Source organism: Bos indicus, chromosome 7 (genome assembly GCF_029378745.1).
Source record: "Bos indicus isolate NIAB-ARS_2022 breed Sahiwal x Tharparkar chromosome 7, NIAB-ARS_B.indTharparkar_mat_pri_1.0, whole genome shotgun sequence".
NCBI lineage: Eukaryota > Metazoa > Chordata > Mammalia > Artiodactyla > Bovidae > Bos > Bos indicus.
This window is the reverse complement of record NC_091766.1, coordinates 104,807,021-104,823,536: the sequence shown is the minus strand read 5'-3', so window position 1 is coordinate 104,823,536 and position 16,516 is coordinate 104,807,021.

The following is a 16,516-nucleotide window of genomic DNA, read 5'->3' as shown; positions in this document are numbered from 1 at the left end:
GACTGTGAAGAAGGCTGAGCACTGAAGAACTGATGCTTTTGAAGTGTGGTGTTGGAGAAGACTCTTGAGAGTCCCTTGGACTTCAAGGAGATCCAACCAGTCCATTCTGAAGGAGATCAGCCCTGGGATTTCTTTGGAAGGAATGATGCTAAAGCTGAAACTCTAGTACTTTGGCCACCTCATTCGAAGAGTTGACTCATTGGAAAAGACTCTGATGCTGGGCGCGATTGGGTGCAGGAGGAGAAGGGGGCGACAGAGGATGAGATGGCTGGATGGCATCACTGAATGGATGGACGTGAGTCTGAGTGAACTCTGGGAGTTGGTGGTGGACAGGGAGGTCTGGCATGCTGCGATTCATGGGGTCGCAAAGAGTTGGACACGACTGAGTGACTCAACTGAGCTGAACTGAACCCTTTTATGTTATCTTGTGAGAATTTGTATTTATGAAGTATATAAAATGTATATTAGTAAATGAATAATGTAAAACTAATTATTGCTAATCACTCCATTTAGAACTTACCAAAGAGATTTAGAATAAAAAATTAAAATACACACAACAACAAAACACATCACAAATTAGAACCATCAGTTCTTAGGTATTGCTACCTTCCAGTCTGTGCAAAAGACTTTTCTCCCCATTAGTACAGATTTCTCTGCTACATGTATTTGTCTTTGATATTAGTGGAACCACTAGCCCTACATTAATTAGCTCAGTAAGTAAACCCGAAGATAAATTGGCTTATTTGACTTTATCTGGAGCTAGCATATTAAAAAAAAAAAAAATACTACAGAAGAGCTAATGCTTTGACAAAGTACCAGAAACTGAGTGGTTTAGAAAACCAGAAGTTTATTCTCTCACAGCTCTAGAGGCTAGAAGTCCAAAACCACTGTGCTGACTCCCTCTGTGTTACCTGCAGGGAAGAAGCCTTCCTCCCCTTTGCTAGCTTCTGATGGTGGCCGGCAACCCTCCTGTTCTTTGACTCGCAGCTACGTCGTTGCAGTCTCTTCATCGATTATCACATGGCATTCTCTCTCTGTGTCTATATCTTCACATGCCTTCATATGCTCATACCTTCTCCCTGTGAGTATCTGTCTCACCTTCTGGAAAGGACACTAGTCATACTGAATTAAGAGCCTACCTTACTCCAGTGGAACCTCATCTTTGACTTAACTAATTACATGTACAATTAATCTATTTCTTAAAAAAAGGGTCACATTCTGAAGCACCGGAATGTAAGATGTCATCATATCTTTCTGATGGGCACCATTCAACCTGTAATGACATAATTTAAATATTTTGTATAGAATCTGAGAAGACTGCAGTTGGCCCTAATGGGTTGAGTTCTCTGCCCCTGAAACAATTCAAGTAAGGCTAATACATGGGTCTGATGTCAGACACTCTAAAAGTCACCAATAGTTACAAAAAACTAAGAGAAATCTTCTGAGAGCTTTCTAGGGCTTTTCACTTGCAATAGGCAGAAATAATCAAAATTTTCTAGTATCTTTCTTATATTTACTATATAACTTTTTAGTTACTTGAAAATAAAGCATTTTATTTCTGAATGTAGTCTAATAAAAAATTTAATTTCCTCAATGGCACATGTAAACCATTACACATCTTGTTAAACTTTGCTTGCTATCTACCAATATTTTAGGGAACTATTCAATTTCTTTTTAACATGAAGAAAATTATATAGTAGATTTCTTACATCTGATGTATACATATAGATGCTTCATTTTACTGACTGTCAGTGTAGTCATATCTTCTTTTCTCAAGGGAAAGCTGGAAGAAACACTCAAAAGAGCATATTGAAATGGAAAAAAAAAAAAGATTCTTAAGTAAGGCATAATGGAATAAGATGCACAGTTGATTGGATAATATCACCTAAATGAGTTTTTATAGATTCAATGTCCTAATAATCAGTATCTATTGTTAAGTAAAATTATATAAAATTATTAAAACAGAATGTCAATATTCTAACAAATTTCAAATATAAGCCACATTTTTACCATCTCATTTCTACCTAGGTGCATACTTCTATTGTTATTACACTGAATCACCCCTTTGGACACTATAGCTAAATCCTTGAAACATTTCTTTGTAAGTCAAAGGTTTCAGCATTCAATAATTATATTGGAAGACTCATTCAAGGAATATTTTTCTTAGACCAGAGTAACAGTTACTTTGACATTTAAGTGGTATCATAAACATGCAATAAATAACACTCAAATTGCAAAAGGTAGAAAAAAGCAGAAAACACCACGTTGCCACCCAGTTTTGTAATTGGTAGATACATTTATCTTCTAAATTAATATGTATTGAAAATAAATGATATTAAAGATGTTATTCTGAGTAGACAAATAAAATATCCGAATCTGTAGCACAATAATTGCATGAACACTGGTGATTTTCTGAGACACTTTTTGCTTACTTGTTTTTCCTTTTAACTTCAAAATTCAGAAATAAATTTAACTAAGATACGAAAGATCTGTAGTTTAAAAATTATAAGACATTGAAGAAAGAAACTGAAGAAGACTCCAATGAATGGAAATAGAAACTGTGCCGACGGTTTGGAAGAAGTAGTATTACTAAAATGTTCATCCTAGCCCCAAGCAATCTACAAATTCAGTGCAAGTCCTATGAAGATATTCAAGGCATTTTTCACAGAACAAGAACAAATAATTCTAAAATTCGTATGGAACCACAAAAAAACCCTAACAGCTAAAGTAATCTTGGAAAACTTGAACGAAGCTGGAGGTATCATTTTTCTCATGGCAAACCACACTATGAAACTAGAGTAGTCTAAACATTATAACACTGGTGCAATGGACACATGGGTTAATGGGACAGAATGGAGCACTCAAATGTAAACCCACACTTTTATGGCCAATTAATTTACTACAGTGGAGGCAAGAATGTGTACTAGGGAAAACATTTCTTTAATAAATGATGTTGGAGGCTAACCAAAAAGGACTTATTGTGCAGCATTGGGAGCTCTGCTCAATATTATGTAACAACCTAAGTGAGAATAACAATTTGAAATAGAATAGGTACGTGCTTCTGTATAACTGAATCACTTTGCTGTATATCCCAAACTAGTACACCATTGTTAATCAGCTATATTCTAATATAAAATAAAAAAAGCAAACACACTTTATTTGAAGATGGGAATCAATAGGTTCTCTCAAGTGCTTAACAGTTAAAGAAAATGATGTTAAAAAACTAGGCAGTACAAAGAATAAAAATAGAGCACTTTCTGGGCTTCTCTGGTGGCTCAGATGAAAGAATCCACCTGCAACCCTGGAGATCTGGGTTTGATCCCTGGATTGGGAAGATCCCCTAGAGAAGGGCATGGCAACACACTCCAGTATTCTTGCCTGGAGAATCCCTGTGGACAGAGAAGCTTGGTGGGCTACAGTCCAGAGGGTCACAAAAAGTCAGACATGACTGAGAGACTGAGCACAGAGCACTTTCTTATAACATATGCAAAAATAAACTTGAATTAAAGACCTAACTGTAAGACCCGAAACACTCAAACTCACAGAAGAAAGCACAGGCAGTAATCCTTTGACTTTGGTCTTCACAGTATTTTTTTTTTTTTTTTTTTTGCCATGTTTCTTTAGGCAAGGGCAACAAAAGCAGAGAAAAGCAAAACAGACCATATTAAAGTAAAAAGCTTTTTACAGTGAAGGAAATAATCATCAGAATGAAAGGTGATCTACTGAATGGTAGAATATATTTGTTAATGTATGTCTGATAAGGGATTAATGTCTAAAATATATAAAGAACTTATACAACACAATATTTAAAAAACAAGATTGAAAAATATTTCCTTCAGAACTGGATGTTCAAGTTGGCAATAGAAATTTACTTAGTTTTCAAAGGTTGTTGACATCACATAGTATTAGAACAAAGAATAAAAACTGAATAGAAATTTTGCTAAGACATACAGATGGCCAACAGGCACATGAAAAGATGCTCAACTAATCATCAGAGAAATGCAACTCAAAACCACAATAAGATCCTACCTCATACCTGCCAGAATGGTGATCAAAAGGGCAACATATTACAAGTGCTGGCAAAGATGTAAAAAAAAGGGAACCCTTCTGCACTGTGGATGGTAAAGTAAATTTGTACAGCCACGATGAAAAGTACTATGGAGGGTCCTTAAAAAAATTAAAAATGGAACTAGCACACGATCCAGTTCAACAAGTCCACTTCCACTGAGTTTCTATCTGAGGAAAACAAAACCACTAATTTAAAAACAAAAAGACATCCCAGTGTTAACTGCAGTGTTATTTACAACAGCCACAAAGGGGCACAACCTGGGTGTCCATGTGCCCATGACTGGTGAACATACAAAGAACACATGATACACACACACACACGCACACACACAGTGTAACATTCAGTTAAGTTCAGTCACTCAGTCGTGTCCGACTCTTTGCGACTCCATTAATCGCAGCACGCCAGGCCTCCCTGTCCATCACCAACTCCCAGAGTTCACTCAGACTCACGTCCATCGAGTCAGTGATGCCATCCAACCATCTCATCCTCTGTCGTCCCCTTCTCCTCTTGCCCCCAATCCCTCCCAGCATCAGAGTCTTTTCCAATGAGTCAACTCTTGGCATGAGGTGGCCAAAGTACTGGAGTTTTGGCTTTAGCATCATTCCTTCCAAAGAAATCCCAGGGCTGATCTCCTTTAGAATGGACTGGTTGGATCTCCTTGCAGTCCAAGGGACTCTCAAGAGTCTTCTCCAACACCACAGTTCAAAAACATTCATTCTTCGGCTGTCAGCTTTCTTCACAGTCCAACTGTCACATCCATACATGACCACTGGAAAAACCATAGCCTTGACTAGAAGGACCTTTGTTGGCAAAGCAATGTCTCTGCTTTTGAATATACTATCTAGATTGGTCATAACCTTCCTTCCAAGGAGTAAGAATCTTTTAATTTCATGGCTGAAGTCACCATCTGCAGTGAATGAACCTTTGTCATTTGAAACAACACAGAAGGACCAAAAGGCTATTATACTAGGTAAAATAAGTCACATAGAGAAAGACAAATGTCATATGACCTCACTTATAGGTGGAATCCAAGAAACAGGACAAATGAACAGAAGAACCAAACAAAACAAGCTCATGGACACAGAGAGCAAATTGGTAGTTACTGGGCAAGGGAGGAGTTGGGCAGTATGTGAGTAGGTGAAATAGATGAAGGGCATTAAGAAGTACAAACTTCCAGTTATAAAATAAAGTCACAGGGATGGAACGTGCACCACAGGGAATGGAATCGGTAGTATCATAGTAACTTTGTATGGTGACAGATGGTAACTAGATCTACCCTGGTAATCGTTTTGTAATATATAAAATATTAAATCACTATGCTGTACTAAGTGTTAAAGTGTTAGTTACCCAGTCACGTCTTGGACTCCTCGATACCGCATGGACTGTAGCCTGCTAGGCTCCTCTGCTTTGTCAGACAAGAACCCTGGAGTGAATAGCCTTTCCCTTCTCCAGGGGATCTTCCTGACTCAGGGATTGAACCCATGTCTCCTGCATTGCAGGCAGATTCTTCACCATCTGAGCCACTAGGGAAGCCCGAAGATAATATGATATTGTAAGTTCATTATGTTTCAATATGATATAAATAAATAAGCATTTACAACATCAGATTCTGTAGCATAATAATTGAATAAACATTGAAATTTCTCTGATGGGCCTTTTTGCTTCCTCATTGTTTTCTCTTTGAACTTTAAAATCAATTAGCTTCTAATTAAAATAAATAAATTTAAATTAAAAAAATAAATCATACTTCTCATCTACAGTTCTCTTACTGTCATCCTCTGTGTTAAGACAGTGGAAAAGGAAAGTGAAGGAAGTGCACGCGGAACAATCAGCCAAAGTAAACACAGTTGGGACCTTAGTTCTAACTCAAAAGAACCCAGCTCAGATTTGCCAAAAAGACAAGCAATCTTAAAACACCATGTATATTATAATATGTGAAACAGATCGCCAGTCCAGGTTTGATGCATGAGACAGGATGCTCAGGGCCGGTGCACTGGGATGACCCTGAGAGATGGGGTAGGGAGGGAGGTTGGAGGTGGGGGTTCAGGATGGGGACACGTGTTTACCCATGGCTGATTCCTGTCAATGTATGGCAAAACCACTACAGTACTATAAAGTAATTAGCCTCCAATTAAAATAAATAAGTTAAAAAAAAAAGAGTATCTCACAAACTGTACTAACATTGACTAACATAAAGTCTACTCTGAAGATGTAGAGGAGTCACCACAATTTATAGCATTACAAAAATAAAATAATAAACATGGATTAACTATTGGATTAGATGTTTATATTGTCCGTTGGAAGTTGGCAACCATGGCCAGACTTTATCATTCTACTTTTTTCCTCTTGAGGGGCATTCTACCTGATCACCACATTGAATACCAAATTCACTTTAAAATTTGAAGTACGTATTGGTGCACTCACATCCTAATTCTGAATTGAGGCATGGTAATTTATAAATATCCTCAAAGCAAGAGAAAATACATCATACGGAAATCATATCTAAGTTGGGAAAAACAGGAAAGGAAGTAACATTTCTTTTTGACATCTAGAAACAGGATTTAATCCTAACAAAAGCTGTGCTTTAAGCCTTTTCTAGCTAAACTTAGCAAATAAGAAACTGTTAATGAATTATCTTACTGTTCTCTCACAAACCAATCAATAGTAACTCCTTCCCTCTAAAGATAATTAAAGTTGATCTAATTAGATTGCTTTCACTTACAAACATCTTGTAAATAAAGTTAATTTATTATCACAGCTAGTTCACCTATGGGGATTATTGTACCATAATAATGGAATTATTGCTGTAAATCTTACAACAAACTATGTACAGATATCTGATATTTTCTCTTAAAACTTGATTTTTCTTTGCTATGAGATATAAATCATAAATAAATCTCATTATCTGTGGCACTAGGGCACTTGGGCAAAGACATCCAATTAATGTTAGGCAACTATGTATGAATATTTTAGTGTATTACTTAATAATATATACAATGTTTTATATTCATATAATGAACTGTAAAGAATTACTGTACACATAATCTTACTGTTATAATCAAAGTGAAAGATAAAGAAACTTAAAATTGAAATATTTATGTGTGTTTTTCTTTGATGCTTTCAACTATTTAATAAAGACTCGATATTTTATGGAGAAGACAATGGCAACCCACTCCAGTACTCTTGCCTGGAAAATCCCCTGGATGGAAGAGCCTGGTAGGCTGCAGTTCTTGGGGTCGCGAAGAGTTGGACAAGACTGAGCGACTTCACTTTCACTTTTCACTTTCATGCACTGGAGAAGGAAATGGCAACCCACTCCAGTGTTCTTGCCTGGAGAATCCCAGGGACGGGGGAGCCTGGTGGGCTGCCGTCTATGGGGTTGCACAGAGTTGGACACGACTGAAGCGATTCAACAGCAGCAGCAGCAAAATTTTATTCTGCATTTACTATGTTGGTTAATAGTTTATGGTAGTGGACTATAATTATAATGGCACAATACGTAGGATATTAATTTAGAGTTTAATCGACTTGTGGGCAGATTATAGCCAAGAGATTAAACATTTCTTTGATGCTGTTACATGAACAGAGCAGGGAATCCCCCAAATCTGTCACTATTGCAATGTCATCCATGAACACATATCACGTGAGATATTTATTTTCTTCAAAATGATTAAAAATAATGTATATCTATTTGCAAAGTTTTTCAATTTTCCTATGTGTTTCCCATTTCCTTTGCTCAATATTGCTACTTGTATCTAAGAACTGCAGCTTGGAAAAATTTCCCTTTTTATTGAAATTAATGTGAAAGCACTTTTAGTGAGGGAATTTTGATACAAAAAACTTGCAAGATTTTAACTTTGGTTGTACCTTCATTTAGAAATTAATGTTAACTATAGTTATTTAATTTTATATTCTCTACTGAAGCATTTGTTCCGTATTCTAGTTTTTTGTTGGTTCAAAGTTTTCTTTGTACTACTTTCTCACTCCTTTATAAGAAATGTGTCCTTTTAAAATCTGTTTTTTATAATATTTTTAATAGATTTTTATTTATCTTATTTTTGCTTATCTGCTTGGTATCTGTCTTCCTCAATCTGATACTTAATTATTTATGAGAAGCTCTTAACTTTAATCTCATTGATTATATTTTTTGCCTCCTCTCTCTTTTTTGTCCTTCAGAAACTAGCTTCAGTTCAGTTCAGTCCCAGGTCATGTCCGACTCTTTGCGAGCCCATGGACTGCAGCATGCCAAGCCTCCATGTCCATCAACAACTCCCAGAGCTTGCTCAAACTCATGTCCATTGAGTCCGTGATGCCATCCAACCATCTCATCCTCTGTTGTCCCCTTCTCCTCCCACCTTCAATCTTTCCCAGCATCAGGATCTTTTCAAATGTCAGTTCTTCACATCAGGTGGCCAAAGTATTGGAGCTTCAGCTTCAGCATCAGTCCTTCCAAAGAATATTCAGGACTGATTTACTTTAGGATGGACTGGTTGGATCTCCTTGCAGTCCAAGGGACTCTCAAGAGTCTTCTCCAACACCACAGTTCAAAAGCATCATTTCTTCAGTGCTCAGCTTTCTTTATAATCCAACTCTCACATCCATAGATGACTACTGGAAAAACCATAGCTTTGACTAGACAGACCGCTGTTGGCAAAGTAATATCTCTGCTTTTTAATATGCTGTCTAGGTTGATCATGACTTTCCTTCCAAGGAGCAAGTGTCTTTTAAGCTCATGGCTGCAGGCACCATCTGCAGTGATTTTGGAGCCCCCCAAATGAGATCCGTCACTGTTTCCCCATCTATTTGCCATGAAGTAATGGGACCAGATACCATGATCTTAGTTTTCTGAATGTTGAGCTTTAAGCCAGATTTTTCACTCTCCTCTTTCACTTTCAAGAGGCTCTTAATTCTTCTTCACTTTCTGCCATAGGAGTGGTGTCATCTGCATATCTGCGGTTATTGATATTTCTCCTGGCAATCTTGATTCCAGCTTGTGCTTCATCCATTCTGGCATTTCTCATGATATACTCTGAATATAAGTTAAATAATCAAGGTGACAATGTACAGCCTTGATGTACTCCTTTCCCTATCTGGAACTGGTCTCTCCTTCCAGGTCCAGTTCTAACTGTTGCTTCCTGACCTGCATACACGTTTCTCAAGAGGCAGGTCAGGTGGTTGGTATTCCCATCTCTTTAAGAATTTTCCACAGTTTGTTGTGATCCACACAGTCAAAGACTTTGGCATAGTTAATAAAGATGATGTAGATGTTTTTCAGGAACTTGCTTGCTTTTTCCATCATCCAGTGGATGATGGCAATTTGATCTCTGGTTCCTCTGCCGTTTCTAATCCAGCTTGAACATTTGGAAGTTCACTGTTCACATACTGTTGAAGCCTGGCTTGGAGAATTTTTAGCATTACTCTACTAGGCAATGCCAAAGAATGCTCAAACTACCACACAATTGCACTCATCTCACATGCTAGTAAAGTAATGCTCAAAATTCTTCAATTTTGAGTTCCAATTAGGAAAAGGAGTACGTCAAGGCTGTATATTGTCACCCAGCTTATTTAACTTATATGCAGAGTACATCATGAGAAATGCTGGACTAGAACAAACACAAGCTGGAATCAAGATTGCCAGGAGAAATATCAATAACCTCAGATATGCAGATGACACCACCCTTATGGCAGAAAGTGAAGAGGAACTCAAAAGCCTCTTGATGAAAGTGAAAGTAGAGAGTGAAAAAGTTGGCTTAAAGCTCAACATTCAGAAAATGAAGATCATGGCATCCAGTCCCATCATTTTATGGGAAATAGATGGGGAAACAGTGTCAGACTTTATTTTTTGTGGCTCCAAAATCACTGCAGATGGTGATTGCAGCCATGAAATTAAAAGACGCTTACTTCTTGGAAGGAAAGTTATGACCAACCTAGATAGCATACTCAAAAGCAGAGACATTACTTTGCCAACAAAGGTTCATCTAGTCAAGGCTATGGTTTTCCCTGTGGTCATGTATGGATGTGAGAGTTGGACTGTGAAGAAGGCTGAGTGCTGAAGAATTGATGTTTTTGAACTGTGGTGTTGGAGAAGACTCTTGAGAGTCCCTTGGACTGCAAGGAGATCCAACCAGTCTATTCTGAAGGAGATCAGCCCTGGGATTTCTTTGGAGGGAATGATGCTGAAGCTGAAACTCCAGTATTTTGGCCACCTCACGCTAAGAGCTGACTCATTGGAAAAGACTCTGATGCTGGGGGGGATTGGGGGCAGGAGGAGAAGGGGACTACAGAGGATGAGATGGCTGGATTGTATCACTGACTCAATGGACTTGAGTCTGAGTGAACTCCGGGAGTTTATGATGGACAGGGAGGCCTGGCATGCTGCGATTCATGGGGTCGCAAAGAGTCGGACATGACTGAGGGACTGAACTGAAATGAACTTACTAGCTTGTGAGATGAGTTCAATTGTGTTGTACTTTGAAACTAGCTAGCCCTTGTAAAATCTATTACACTTTTCACTCTGTCTTTCATGAAACCCAAACTTTTCCTCATTGCTACAATCTATTTTGAGCCTCTGTGCCTCTTTATATGTATTTTCTCTTTTTGTTTAGTCTAATATTTTAATCTTTCATTTACTATTTGAATATTAATTAATTCCAAAAACTTATGTCTTATTTTCAGTTCAGTTTGATCATGTTTTATTTCTTATTTCTTAGTAATGTCTGTTTCATAGTTTATATGTAAAATATTAATATTTTCATTTTGTAAGTTTGATTTTTGTAGGGCTTTTTCTAGCTGATTCTCATTGAGTTTGTAATTTTCCTGATATTTTCCATAACTTTGTATCTATTGATTACTATTATTTTCTTTCTTGTGTGTGTGTGTGTGTGTGTGTGTTTTTCCTATTCTTTCTTGGACATCATTAAACTTGGACTTTTTTCTGTGAAAAATCTTTAAATTGTAGGTTTGAAACAGGTTTTCCAGCTAAGTTTTGCTTTGGCTTCTATCAGACTCCCAGGGACACTACAAACCCAAGATCACTGTGAATGTGCTGGTCAGCTCTCAGTTTTCAAGCCCCACAAGTAGAGTAAATATCTGTGGTTGGGAGCTCTCAGGGGAGGCTTGTTAATTTTTTAAATTCTTAATTTAAGGCAAAAGTCAAAATAGGCAATTTTCTCAACAGTTTCATCCATAGAGTAGATTTCTTACTACTTTGCCACTGAGAGCATGATGCTTAGATAAGTCTAGCTGTATGGCAGGATCTCCAAACATACCTTCCACCTTGCAGGTGTCCTCGGTTGATCTCTTGTTCCTCATGAAAACTCATGGTCTTGACTGCCAGGGATCAGTAGATGCCCCCGTGGACTGCCTGTCTGATACTCGTCTACCTTTCTGAATTCATGCTATCATGAATAATATGATATTACATCTAATTTCCAAAGATTTCCATGACTCTTCAGTTCATTCAAGTATTCTGTTACTTAAAACATATTTTGTCTTGCCCTTAGCAATATCTTGAGAAACCTATATGCAGGTCAGGAAGCAACAGTTAGAACTGGACATGGAACAACAGACTGGTTCCAAAGAGGAAAAGGAGTACATCAAGGCTGTATATTGTCACCCTGCTTATTTAACTTATATGCAGAGTACATCATGAGAAATGCTGGACTGGAACAAACACAAGCTGGAATCAAGATTGCCGGCAGAAATATCCAATAACCTCAGATATGCAGATGACACCACCCTTATGGCAGAAAGTGAAGAGGAACTAAAAAGTCTCTTGATGAAAGTGAAAGAGGAGAGTGAAAAAGTTGGCTTAAAGCTCAACATTCAGAAAACGAAGATCGTGGCATTCGGTCCCACCACTTCATGGGAAATAGATGGGGAAACAGTGGAAACAGTGTCAGACTTTATTTTTCTGGGCTCCAAAATCACTGCAGATGGTGACTGCAGCCATGAAATTAAAAGACGCTTACTCCTTGGAAGGAAAGTAATGACCAACCTAGAGAGCATATTCAAAAGCAGAGACATTACTTTGCCAACAAAGGTCCGTCTAGTCAAGGCTATGGTTTTTCCAGTAGTCATGTATGGATGTGAGAGTTGGAATGTGAAGAAGGCTGAGCACTAATGAATTGATGCTTTTGAACTGTGGTGTTGGAGAAGACTCTTGAGAGTCCCTTGGACTGCAAGGAGATCAACCAGTCCATTCTGAAGGAGATCAGCCCTGGATGTTCTTTAGAAGGAATGATGCTAAAGCTGAAACTCCAGTACTTTGGCCATCTCATGCGAAGAGTTGACTCATTGGAAAAGACTCTGATGCTGGGAGGGATTGGGGGCAGGAGGAGAAGGGGACCACAGAGGATGAGATGGCAGGATGGCATCACTGACTCGATGGACGTGAGTCTGAGTGAACTCTGGGAGTTGGTGATGGACAGGGAGGCCTGGCTGCTGCGATTCATGTGGTTGCAAAGAGTCATACACGACTGAGCGACTGAACTGAATTGAAGCAATATCTTTGAACTCACCAGTTGGCTATTCTAGTAAAAATGCTACTCTAAATTACACTTAGGAAAAATAGAGGCACTTCCAAAAGCATGTATCTCTGTGCTTCTTAAAATTCTTCTAATACCTGGGATATGTGCAACATCTATTGAAATGTAGGAACAATAATGTGGTTTGGTCTATGTTGTAGTTCCATCACTAACCAGATATTTGAACTTTGAGAAAATAGTAAAATTTTGGAATTCACGATTTCATTACTTATAAAATTGAAAAAAATAGTATTTAATATATTCTTGTAATTATAAAATAGTCTTATTTCTGTTAAATTATTAGTACTGGCCATGGAACATAGTAAGCGATCAATTATAACTCAATGATTTATTTAAAGGATACTTATTTTTTTCTATCTATGTTTAAGGTATTCTTTTCTGATATGGTGAATACACAAATGAATAATATAGGCACATACCCTAAACTCATGAAAATACAATGAACTAACAAAAAAGTAAATATATTGTATATACCAGAGTTGCCACATGTTATATTATAGAGAAGAATAGCAAAATTATGCTGGATAAGAGACAGAGAGTAACTATAAAGGAGAAAGAATATATTTTACATAAAGTGGTTATGGGAAAATTTTCTCTCAGGGTGAAAGAGTCTGGATTATGCCATGTATTATAAATACTGGAGTTCCTACTTTATTCTATTTTGTCATGGAGAAACTACAGGAGAACATTCAGCATAGAGATGACAGAATCCATTTTAAGTTTTACAGAGATCAATCTTACTGTTCTGAAGGAAATAAAATGTGGATTAGCCAAAAAGTTCCTTTGTTTTTTCAAGGAAGACTAAAAGACATATTCTTCATTTTCACCAAGAAGTTTATTGAACAACATATTCATTGTTTTGTTCCAATACCGCCTGAAGTTTCTGGCAACTTCATAATTTCATCTTCTCCAGACTTTTTATTTTTTTGATCAAAGAGCCATTCCAGGTACCTTTTAGAGTCTTCCAGGTAATTGAAATATTTTTCATTAAGGCAGTTTTTTAAAGACTGAAAGAAATCGACATATGAAGATGCAATGTCTGGTGAATAAAGCAGATGAATCAGAACTTCCCAGCAAAGCTGTAAGTTTTTGCCTGATCATTAAAGAAACATGTGGTCTTGAGTTTTCCTTATGGAAGATTATCCTCTTTTATTGACTAATTCTGGATGCTTTTCACTGAGTGCTACCTCCTATTGATCTAATTGGCAGCAGTACTTGTTGGAATTAATTGTTTGCTTTTCCATAAGAAGCTCATAATAGAGGACACCCTTCCAATCCCATCATATACACAACATCACACTCTTTGGATGAAGACTACCTTTGATGTGGTTGTTGATAGCTCATTTTGCTTGACTCAGAATCTCATTCCACATTATTGTAAAATATTCACTTTTAATCTCCCATCACAATTTGTTTTAAAAATAGAATGTTTTCTTTATGTTTATGTGGAAAATCACATGTGGAATTTCAGTTAAGTTTCTTTCACTTAACTTATACAGAGCCCAACATCATATAAATACAATCAACTACATGCAAATGATTTTGAAAGCTTGACTTGAATATTTTGAGTATGTTGGCTATCTCCCACATGGCATAATATTGATTTTTCTCAACTAATGTCTCGATTTGATTGCTATCAAATTCAACTAGTCTATCTGACCGTGGAGCATTATCTAGCACAAAATCTCCAGCATGAAACTTCACCAATCTTTTTTAACACATTGGATCAGTCAGAGCACCTTTCTATATATGGCACAGAACTTTTTTTTTTTTTCTTGGCATTCACTTGTCCTTTTACCTTTCTTAAATAATAAAGCATAATATGCCAAAATGTTACTTTTTTCTTTCATCTTCACTATTAAAATGGCTACAGAAAAAATCTCCAATTCTGATACATTTTTATATGCATGCTGATATAACAGTTATCAAAATATAATTAACAAAATTGTTTGGAATGAAGTTAAAATCATCATAGTCAACAAAAGAGTCTGAAATGCAGTACTTAGATGTAATCTCAAAAACTATAGAATGATCTCTGTTCATTTCCAAGGCAAACCATTCAATATCACGGTAATCCAAGTCTATGCCCTGAACAGTAATGCTGAGGAAGCTGAAGTTGAATGGTTCTATGATGACCTACAAGATCTTCTAGAAGTAACACCCCAAAAAGATACCCTTTTCATTATAGGGGACTTGAATGAAAAAGTAGGAATACAGAGATACCTGGAGTAACAGGCAACTTTGGCCTTAGAGTGCAGAATGAAGCAGGGCAAAGGCTAATAGAGTTTTGCCAAAATAATACACTGGTCATAACAAACACCTTCTCCAACAACCCAAGAGAAGACTCTACATATGGACATCACCAGATGGTCAATACTGAAATCCGATTATATTCTTTGCAGCCAAAGATGGAGAAGCTCTATACAGTCAGCAAAAACAAGACTGGGAGCTGACTGTGGCTCAGATCATGAATTCCTTATTGCCAAATTCAGACTTAAATGGAAGACAGTGGGGAAAACCACTAGACCATTCAGGTATGACTTAAATCAAATCCCTTACCATTATACAATGGAAGTGAGAAGTAGATGCTAGGGATTAGATCTGATAGATAGACTGCCTGAAGAACTTTGGATAGAGGTCCATGATATTATATAGGAGGCAGTGATAAAAACCATCCCCATGGAAAAGAAATGAAAAAAAGCAAAATGGTTGTCTGAGGACACCTAACAAATAGCTATGAAAAGAAAAGAGGCAAAAGGCAAAGGAGAAAAGATATACTCATTTGAATGCAGAGTTCCAAAGAATAGCATGGAGAGATAAGAAAGCATTCCTCAGGACTCAATGCAAAGAAATAGAGGAAAACAATAGAATGGAAAAGATTAGAGATCTCTTCAAGAAAATTAAAGATACCAAGGGAACATTTCATGTAAAGAGGGTCTCAATAAATGACAGAAGAGGTATGGGTCTAACAGAAGCAGAAGATACTAAGAAGAGGTAGCAAGAATACACAGAAGAACTATATCAAAAAGATTTTCATGACCCAGATAATCACGATGGTGTGATCACTCACCTAGAGACAGGCATCCTGGAATGAGAAGTCAACTGGGCCTTAGGAAGCATCACTACAAACAAAGCTAGTGGAGGTGATGGAATTCCAGGTGGGCTATTTCAAATCCTAAAACAATATTCTGTGAAAGTGCTGCATGCAATATGCCAGCAAATTTGGGAAACTCAGCAGTGGCCACAGGACTGAAAAAGATCAGTTTTCAATCCAATCTCAAGGAAAGTCAATGCAAAAGAGTTCTCAAAATACCGCACAATTGCACCCATCAAACACGCTATCAAAATATTGCTCAAAATTCTCCAAGCCAGGCTTCAGCAGTACGAGAACTGTGAACTCTCAGATGGTCAAGCTGAATTTAGAAAAGGCAGAGGATCCAGAGATCAAATTGCCAACACCCACTGGATCATAAAAAAACATCTACCTCTACTTTACTATGCCTAAGCCTTTGAATGCGTGGATCACAACAAACTGGAAAATTCTCCAAGAGATGGAGAATTTTCATCCATCCTGCCTCCTGAGAAATCTGTATGTAGGTCAAGAAGCAACAATTAGAACTGGACATGAAGAAGAGACTGGTTCCAAATCAGGAAAGGAGTACTTTGAAGCTGTATATGTCACCCTGCTTATTTAACTTATATGCAGAGTATAGCATGAGAAACACTGGGCTGGATGAAGCACAAGCTATAATCAAGATTGCCGAGACTGTTCTATACATCTGTGTCTCTTTTGCTGTCTCACATAAAGGGTTATCATTACCACCTTTCTAAATTCCATATATATGCATTATTATACTGTATTGGTATTTTTCTTTCTGGCTTACTTCACGCTGTATAATAG